We start from the raw sequence: 10,482 nt of genomic DNA on the forward strand, positions 1-10,482 counted from the left end.
AGTCAAAGGCTGGCAAGTGGGCAGGTATGTGATCCAATGCTGCCCTGGAAGTGTGGTTGGGTTTAAAGAGCTGTTGGGGAGGATGGGTGGAGATGACGGGATAAATGTGAAATTAGGGGTAGGTCATCTGGCCATGGTGTCCTGGGTAGATTGGAGGCAGAGAGATCCATTGGGAGGTCATTGGACAAGTGCTACTGGACTGCTCCCTCCTCATCCTTTTCTCTTAGAGAACTGTGATACTCTCAAATTTCTCCAGGAACCCACACAGAGATCTTATATCTGAGTATGTTTTAAAACTTTGGAGACTAGACTGGAGCTGAATATATACACATCCTATAACCCAGCAAATTCATTCCTAGGGGTATATACAAGAGAATTGAGTACATATATTTACCAAAAGACATATACAAGAGTGATCTTAACATAAAATAATTAAAAATAGTTTACAATAGCTTAAAAGCAGCTTACAAAAATTAAAAACTGGAAAACTACCCCTAAAGCCATCAATATTTGACAATGAAATGAAATATCAAACAAATTGTGGTATATCTTACGTGATGAAATACTAGATAGCAATATGGATTGATCTTACAACATAATGCTGAGTGAAAAAAGCCAGACACAAAAGGGTACATTCTATGTGATTCTATTCATTTAAGATATTAAAACAGGGGGCACCTGGGTGGCTCAGTCGGCTAAGCATCCAACTCTTGATTTCAACTCAGATCATGATCTCAGGGGTTATGGGATCAAGTCCTGCCTTGGTCTGTGCTGCCCACAAAATCTGCTTGAGATTCTCTCCCTCTCCCTCCGCCCCTCCCCCCACTCCCTCACTCGTGCATGCTCTTCCTCTAAAATAAATAAAATATTTTTAAAAACAATAAAAATAAAATTTTAAAACAGGTAATACTAATCTACAGTAAAAGAAATTCCTGTTGGGATCAGCAGTGATTGGAAAGGGGCAAGACAGGGTGACTTCTGGCCACTTGATTAACATTGTTCCACAATCTGGGTGCTGGCTACCAGGAAGTATTCACTTTGAGAAAATTCACTGAAAATGTTTTGTGCATTTCTCTGTACATATTAAACTGCAATAAAAAGACTTTTCACAACCTGGATAGGGGACTCTTTTGCTATTTGCATTATATAAAGCTCTGTAAAGTACCAGTATATTACTTTGGTAATCAGAGAAATAGTACAGATGTCAGAAATAACTATGGAGCAGTGAGTTACTCTGAACTCTTTGTGGGGCTCTCCTGCTCCAATCTTACACCAGGTTCAGCCTTTCAAACACACTTTCCAGCTAATGTTTCCTGCGGCCTCTGGGCTTCCTGCCTTTCAGGAGCTCTCTCCTGCTGCTGCTGCGGCTGCTGGGAGCTCCCTCAGCTTCAACAGAGCCCTCACTGGGCATCTACTTGGCTGATGTGGCTCTGGGAGCCTCTTCTCAAGATTGGCTAGCAGTAATCTGGCTCTCCTGTGCACTGAGAAGCACCTACCTCTTCACCTATGTCCTTCCCCTTTGGCTGCCTTTACCATACTTTCTTTTATAATGTTCATAATAATCATTATTAAGCTAGCAAATATTTGATAGTCAAGGAAGTGCTCCCTGACCTGGGCCCCCTGGGCCTCACACTCTACCAACATCATCTCGGTTGCATCTCATCATGACCTAGGAGGCAGGTGCTCTGATTACCTATGTTGTGGATACCTAAGGTAAGGTGGCAAAATCTAGATGTTAACTTAGGATCTTAACTCCCAAACCTTCACTCTAACTACTAAGTTACATTCCCAAATGAGTTCTTTTTTTTTTTTTCAAAGATTTATTTATTTATTCATGAGAGACAGAGAGACAGAGAGAGAGACAGAGACATAGGTAGAGGGAGAAGCAGACTTCTCACAGGGAGCCCAATGCAGGACTCGATCCCAGGACTCCAGGATCACACCCTGGGCGGAAGGCAGGTGCTAAACCGCTGAGCCACCCAGGGCTCCCCCCTAAATGAGTTCTTATGGCCAGACTTGTTTTCTCTTCTTCCTGTTTTCATCCAAAAATAAGACTACAGTGAAGAGCTCACATGAAAGGGATTTCAGAAAGCAATTCCTTAAAGCCCAAGAGTTTCTTCCCCTGCCCCCCCCAGTTTACAAATTCATGCGAGAAGGTGTGAGGTGCCTTATCAGTGTACAGGGGAAGCAATGGGAGCGCGGGCTGCTACAATCTTGGGTCTGAGTCCAGGCTCCACTGTTTATTAGGGAGTGCCCTCATATATGATACCTGACTTCTCTGAACCTCTCTCCCAGCCTATAAAAGAAATACTAAATATATCCACGTTGAGGAGTTGCAAAAATGGTATCTGTGAAGGAAGTGCCTAGCTCAGGGTCAGGCACATGTTAGATACTCAGTAAGTGTTAATAATCTTTAGCAACTTGTCCAAGGAACTAATTAGAGGCACACTGGGCATTGAAACCCAGCCTCCTGATTCCTGGTCCACAATTTTTTCCTTAGACACAAACAGTGCTTCTCAATCACTGTTTTACATTTAATGTCAACTGTGGTTTCAAAGGAGCTTTAAAGGAAAGGGTCTTAATAGGGATGCCTGGGTAGCTCAGCGGTTTAGCGCCTGCCTTCGGCCCAGGGAGTGATCCTGGAGTGCCCAGATCGAGTCCCACATCGGGCTCCCTGCATGGAACCTGCTTCTCCCTCTGCCTGTGTCTCTGCCTCTCTGTGTCTCTCATGAATAAATAAATAAAATCTTTAAAAAATAATAAAGGGTCTTAATAAATAATCATGGGTTTAAGAAGCCCTGGAACAGCAATTCTATCCAAATATATCACTTCAACTTGGCTGGCCTGAAATTCTTCCCTTTGTCAACAATGCCTGAAATTCAAGCTTCCAGTTTGAGAATGCTGATGCTTCTGGGAATAGCTAAGCATCAAGAGGCTGACATTCTTTGTTGGTATAATTCATCTTAGCTTCATTCATTCAGCAAATATTTGTGGAGACCTCCCTATCACTTTCCGAATGAAATCCATGCTCTGAAGGAGAGGGCATTTTGATTGGAGCAAGGGTAGGGGAAGAAAAGAGAGAGAAGTGCTTCTGGAGCAAGGGCATTCATTCATTCATCCATAAAATTGAGTGGGCATTTATCATGTGTCAAGTATTGTTCTTGCCACTGGAGGTTGGTGGATGAGACTGAAACATGGACCAATAATACATGTATAAATAATGAAATAGGATAACCTCAGAAATAAGTAACACACACACACACACACACACAAAAGAATGATGTGCTGAAGAGTCATTGGGGACAGAATTAATTTATATAGGCAGCTCAAAGGTCCCTCTGAGGAGGTAACATCTGAACCAAGACAAGATGAGATGAGGCATATCAAGGCTCTAAGACAAAAATAAGTGTAGTTTGTATGAAGGACAGAAAGACACCCCTGAGCTGTAGTATAGCCATTGAAGGTTGAAGAGGAAGGCAAGAACGAGATTATGTAGGGCCTTGTAGACTATGGTAAACCATTTGTTTTTTTTTTTTTTTCATTTTTTTTAAATTTTTATTTATTTACTTATGATAGTTACAGAGAGAGAGAGAGGGAGGCAGAGACATAGGCAGAAGGAGAAGCAGGCTCCATACACCGGGAGCCCGATATGGGATTTGATCCCAGGTCTCCAGGATCGCGCCCTGGGCCAAAGGCAGGTGCTAAACCGCTGCGCCACCCAGGGATCCCTATGGTAAACCATTTGGAAGCCAGCGGAGTGTTTTGAGCAGGTGAATGATATTATTTGATTTATGTTTTAAAATATGATTCTGCTATGCACAAAAGGGGTTCAAGGGGGCAAAAGTGAAAGAAGCGAGACCAGTTCGGAGGCCCCTGCAGTCATCCAGGGAAGACATGCTGGTGGCCAGGGTTACAGTGGTAGGAGAGGTGGTGGTGAGAAATGGTCAAATTCGGGATATGTTTTGGAGGAATCACCTGTGAGACATGTGGGTGGAATGTGGGTGTTTGAAGACAACTTCTTGGATTTTAACCTGAGAAACTGAGTAGAGGATGATTCTATTCATCAAAATGTGAAGGAATGGGGGAGGAGTTCACAGCAGCCATCGTAATAAAAAATTTTTTGTGGACATAATAAGTCCATATGGAGTGAAGGAGGGCACTGCAGAGAAGACAATGAAAGGGAGGGGGGATGCAAGGAAGAAAAAAAAAAAGAGGCAAGAGTGTAAATAAGAAGGATCTGAAAACAGAAACAGTAAGGACACCTGACATTAACTTGGTGTTTCATGGCTCTAAAGTGTGTTCCTATTATAGCATCATATTTAATTCTCATAGTGCCTCAGGTAGTATTATTATCCCCAGTTTCATGAATAAGAGCCAAGAGGCTCTGAGAGGTACACTATGTTGCACAGGACTTCTGTCAGCTAATGCAATTTTGCTTCTGACCCTTCCCAGGAGGGCCTAGTCTCCTCAGTGACCATAGACTCCCATCTTGGCCACCATCCTCCCAAAAGAGAAGAGAGGAGAAACCTCTGTATTTTCCTCCTTGCTGTGATAAAGTGCCCAGACCAGGCCAGGCCTCCAGGGAACAGGGCACCAGGCAGTGAAGCTCCATGAAGACAGACCCTGGAGAAAAGGGAAAAAAAGGCTAACCTCATTCATGAACAGGAAGAGGGAGTTAGAATTGTCCCCTTCCATGATTTGTTTCCGGAATGTGAGACCACCACCAAATTAATATAATTTGGAGGTTGTTGTGGTTTGGATTTTCTTTTTGAACTTTTTAAATGGCACATTTTTTCTTGATTGGCTCTTGATTGATGGAAAAGAGATCAGGGACCTCTTAGCTCACTGCCACCCACACAGCTGTGAAGGAAGTCAGCTGCCCTCTTGCTCTTCAGAGAACATCCCTCTCTCCCTCCCTCCCTGCTTCCCTCCCCCCTGCACCCCTCCCTCTCTCCATCCCCCCCTCTTCCCCCCCCCCCCCCAGCATCTTGGCCATTACTAACCAACAGGGCATCTAAGGAGAAGGGCTCCTTTCAGGGCTGGACTGCTGTAGTTAATGGATCATAGCCTGTGTGGGAGACTTCCCCAAAGACATATGATGTGGGTGTAGGAACCAGACAGACGGGAGGAATTAAGTCACCCTTTTACCAACCATTCTTTTCTTGCCTGACCTAGAAGTCACTGGATTGGCTTCCTTTTAATGAGGGACTACTTTTGTTTCTGCTGACCCTTGGTTTTGACAGCAGGCCAGCTTCATTGGGACCATGAAAGAAAGAAGAAGCTACCAGTTGGTTCTTCTTTTATGTTCCTAGTGTCTGGGTTAAGGCTAGCTAGGTAAGCCATGACCTCAACCCAAGGCTCTCTAGGAAGGCCTGACTTCTCTTTCTTTAGTGATGCTGAGTTGGTTGGGTGGCCCTGGGAAGCCCTGTGCTTGGGATGGATGGCTTGATCAGGTTCATCTGGGAGGAAATATTTGCTTCTGTCCAGTGGCTGGAACTTTGGATCCTGAGACTCCAGGCCTAAAGAAGTCTGAGACAAGTTCAACCCTACAGGTACAAGCATCCTCTTCCAGGTGCATGTTTGGGCACCTTCTAGAGAAAGTCTGCCACCCACACTCAGTCCCGGTGTGTTCATCACCCCTCCTCCGTACTTTCACAGCACTGAGCCTTGGACAATGCAAAGAAAATTAGTCCTCTTCTTATAGCAGCTTTGGTGTTCCTCTCTCATGGTATTTGTCACACCATGTATTGTCATTGTTTACTCATCTACTTCACTCACTGTAAACTCTTGGAGTAGTGGAGCATGTCCTTTCACAGCTCTGGATGCCTGCACCCAGTACAACTGCTAGCATATCAGAGGCTCTCACTAAATGTCTGATGCATGCATGAGTGAATGGACAATGAAATAAATGAATGAATGCATGAATAAATGAACAAGTGAAGGTAGAGTAGAGGTTAAGAGTTGAGACTCTGTGGAGATAAACCATAAGAGATTCTTAATCATAGGAAACAAACTAAAGGTTGCTGGAAGGGAGCAGCGTGGGGGGACAGGATAACTGGGTGACAGGCATTAAGGAGGGCACTGTGATGAGCACTGAGTGTTATAGAAGACTGATGAATCACTGAACTCTACCTCTGAAATTAATAATACACTATATGCTAATTAACTGAATTTAAATTTAAAAAATTTTTAAAAAGAGCTTAGACTCTTGATCAGACAAAGCTGAGCTCAGAGCCTAACCATGCCATTTTTCTGGTTGTATAATAATCTTGAACAAATTATTTAACCTTTCAAAGTTTCAGTTTTCTTAGGGTTCTTGTGAGTATTATAATGCACATAAAACATTTATCACAGGGATCCCTGGGTGGCGCAGTGGTTTAGCGCCTGCCTTTGGCCCAGGGCGCGATCCTGGAGACCCGGGATCGAATCCCACGTCGGGCTCCCGGTGCATGGAGCCTGCTTCTCCCTCTGCCTGTGTCTCTGCCTCTCTCTCTCTCTCTCACTGTGTGCCTATCATAAATAAAAAAAAAAAAAAAAAAAAACATTTATCACAGTGCCTGGTGTACAGTAAGTAGCCAGTCCACGAGAGCTATTAAGAAGCTCTGACTTCTAGCCCTCTGCTACTTTTAATACTCGTGGATTTTGTGGGCACATCCTTCTCCAGATTCTTGGCCCAGCCGTGTCCTTGCCAGACTCATAGCTCAGCCTGCTGGGTTGTCCCAGTGGGTGCAGGTTGGAGTCAGGCTGGGTAAGTGGTTACAGCCCTGGGCTCTGCTGAGAAGGGGTAACTGTGACACGGACATGCCTAAAGTGGCAAACAGGTCAGCTGCCACCCCCATTGTCTCAGGGCTTCTTTGCTGGCGGGTGTCCTCAGGAAAACAGGAACAGTGCTGCATTTAAGGTGCCTGGATGACAGCCACATCAAATATGTGACCTTTTCCTAGGAACCCTAGTTTCCATGGTGAGTGGGGCCTCACGCTCTTTCTCAAGCCACGCTCTGGGGTGCTTGACCTTCTCTGGAATGTGATGGCAGTGGTCCCAACGGCTGGGTGGGGACATCTGCTCAGGGACTGCCCCTCCAATATGTGTGGGGTGAGTGAGGGGCCGAGATAGCCCTTGGGCTATCTAATGCCCAAAGCTGCTCTCCAACCTGGAAAGATTTTTGCACTGAGGCCCTGACACTAATTCCCACCTCCACCATATATGCATATACTTAACAGCTCATGGCCAACTGGCTGCTAGGCTGGGCAGAAAGAAGGGGACTCTTTCTGTGATCCCCCATTTAGGCCAAGGCCTTGACCTTCTCCACCTCGTCTTGGCAGCTTGAGCCAGGAGAGAGAGAGCCTGCCTCCTTGGCCTTGGCAGAGCGTGTGTTCAGGCTCAGCCTCTGCAGCTGCCAGAATGGGAGCTGAATGCCCAGTGTTCTTGCCAAAGCTTGCTAACTTCCTTCTTTCTCAGAGCTATGCAAACGGAGGCCGCTGAGGAATGTGGCAGTAACCTCCCCACCACCCGCCTCCCTTCTCCCTTGGCCTGTGCTCCCCCAACCCCCAGGCTGGAGTCACATAAAAAAAATGCAATGGAAGAAAGAAATCCCCAATGTGTCATGACATTACGTTTCTGCCAATTGCTCAGAAACAAGAAAAGTAGGAGGGGGAGGTAGAAGTAGTGTGGTCAGAGCTGGAGCCCTGTGACTACCTCACCTTGCTGCCTCCCTGGGGCAGAGCACCTGCTCCCCTGGGGTTCCATTTCCTCATTAATAAGCCAGGCTAATCACTCTGACTCAGACTGCAGAGAAACTGAGAATTAACTCTTTGCTATCATAAAAGAACCCTGATATTCCTAAGAAGCTGTCCAAGGGGTCTATATTGTGAGTTTAAGTTCACAATGATTGAACTAGTTCACTGCTCTCATGTGCACTCATTTAAAGACATACAGTGATTCCTACTTTGTTCTAGAAGCTAAACACACAAGAGTGAACAGGACCCAGGCCCTGCCCCCTAGGAGCTTGCACTCTAACAGGGAAGTGAGACAATTAAACAAATCACAATAGTTGAGTCAAGACAGTTATGATGGGCGGTAGGAGGTTCCAGGTGAATGAGACTGTTCCAGGGGTTAAGGGGGCCACTTCCTTGAGGAAGTAAAATTCAACGTAAGGCAGGATGAACAGCTATGGTCCAAAGGAAGAGGGGAGGTTATTAAGAGTAAGAGGAGATAACAGAACAGAGAGAGAGAGGATGATGTGAATGAGGAACTTAAGTGAGTTTGGTGTGACAGGAGTGTAGACAGCTGGGTTGGAGTTAGTAGAAGCGATGAAGAGGCTACAGAGAAAGACCAGGCCAGATTATACAGGCACCTTCAAAACTGTGCCAGGGATTTTGGATTGGTTTCTCAGTGTGATGGAGAGCCAGTGCAGGGTTTTCACATGAGTATAGATAGGAGGTGGCATGATCAGATCTACTTTTGGGTAGATGACTCGGGCTGTAGTGTAGAAAATGGGCCAGAAGGGTAGCTACAGTTGCATAGGGAGACTGATTGGTTGGTGGCTGAGACAGTATCCAGGTCTGATGGTTATAGCAGCGGATAAGAAGAGAAGTATATGAATTCAAGAGGTATCTACGTAGAGGATGAGAGAAAAGGAAAGGGAGTTAAGGATGACTGAGATTTAGGTTTGTATACCTTGGTAGAAAGTGGTGCCATCCACTGAGATTGGCCATTCTGGAGAAGGAGATGCTGGTTGGAAGTGAAGATAGCAAGCTTAGTTTGGGTTGTATTAAGTCTGAAGTAGTAACCACTGTGGGGCCTGGGTGGCTCAGTCGGTTGGGCATCTGCCTTTGCTCAGGTTGTGATCTGGGATTCCTGGGATTGGGCCCACCATGGGGCTCCCTGCTTAGTGGGGAGCCTGCTCCTCTGCCCCTCCGCCTGTTTGTGCTCTCTCTTACTCCCTCCCAAATAAAAAAATAAAGTTTTTTTTTAAGAACTATTTTTTAATTTTTATTTATTTATGATAGTCACAGAGAGAGAGAGGCAGAGACACAGGCAGAGGGAGAAGCAGGCTCCATGCAACGGGAGCCCGACGTGGGATTCGATCCCGGGTCTCCGGGATCGCGCCCTGGGCCAAAGGCAGGCGCCAAACCACTGCGCCATCCAGGGATCCCAAAAAATAAAGTTTTAACAAAATAAAGTAGTGACCACCTTGTCAGAAGAGATGCTCAGTGCATAGATATAGAGCCAAGTCTTGAGCCTAGGGATGGGCTCTGGGCTGGAGAGGTGTCATTGGCTTAGAGAGAGGGAGGAATTACAGAGTTATGACAGCGCCAGCTATTCTTTTTTTTAATATTTTTAATTTTTATTTATAGAGACACACACAGAGAGAGAGAGAGGCAGAGGGAGAAGCAGGCTCCACGCAGGGAGCCCGACGTGGGACTCGATCCCGGGTCTCTGAGACCACACCCCGGACTGAAGGTGATGCTAAACCGCTGAGCCACCCAGGCTGCCTCAGCACTAGCTATTCTAACAGGCAAACTCCTATCCTTTGGGGCCTATCACAATAGCTTATTTCTCACTCAGGCTAAGTCCAAAATGGGAAGCCCTAATAAATGGGAGACACCTTTCCAAGTAGCAGTTCAGGGACCCACGTCCTTCCATCTTGTATCTTTACAAGCCTTCTTTAATACACAAGCTTTCAAGGTCGCTGTGATGGTGAAAAGAGCATGAAGGATGGTGCATGGAAGATTCTATCACTTAGGTCATACCTAACTATAAGAAGTGTAGGAAGTTGTTATTTAGGTAGGTGTCCATGAGAAAGAGGAAGTAAATTTGGCAACCAGCTAGCCAGTCTCTGGCACAAGAATGCACGGGAGTAGATAAGATCGCTTGGCAAATCTGAGGCTTTTCCCCATTCATTTGTTCCCATTTGTACATTCCTACACAGGAGCAGGCGGACAGAAATAGAGCAAAGCCACTGCTTCCGCTCCCTAGGCTCATGTTCTTGTAGACCAATAGGGGAAGGTAGGCTTCCACCGATTTTGGTCCCTCCTTAGGGACCTGCCCTAAATTGAGCAGATCTTCAGGGTGAAATGATCCTGTGGTGGTTAGTGGTGTTGGCTCTGACACTGGTCACTCCTGCCTCTTCCCTGAGGCTAACTGCCATTCTCCCTCACCTCTTTTCCTTCACCTCAACAAGTATTCATGGAAGATCTACTATGTGTTGGGTACAATGTCCAATTCTGGAAATGCAACAACAAGTAAGGCAGAAATCCCTATATTAATTTGTCAGTTTATTATCTGTCTCTCTGGCTAGAAAGCATCATGAACATGCTTATCTTGCTTATCTTGCCTATCACTACCTCCCCAAGCTGCCGGAATCATGCCCAGCACATTGCAGGAAGTCTGTAAATAATTGTTGCATAAATACATGCTTGGATGAAGGCCTTCTGGAAATTCATATCTATAATGAGTGCTACGAAAGGGGAAAAACAGGGA

The sequence above is a fragment of the Nyctereutes procyonoides genome, unplaced genomic scaffold, assembly GCF_905146905.1.
Source record: "Nyctereutes procyonoides isolate TBG_1078 unplaced genomic scaffold, NYPRO_anot_genome, whole genome shotgun sequence".
NCBI classification, from domain to species: domain Eukaryota; kingdom Metazoa; phylum Chordata; class Mammalia; order Carnivora; family Canidae; genus Nyctereutes; species Nyctereutes procyonoides.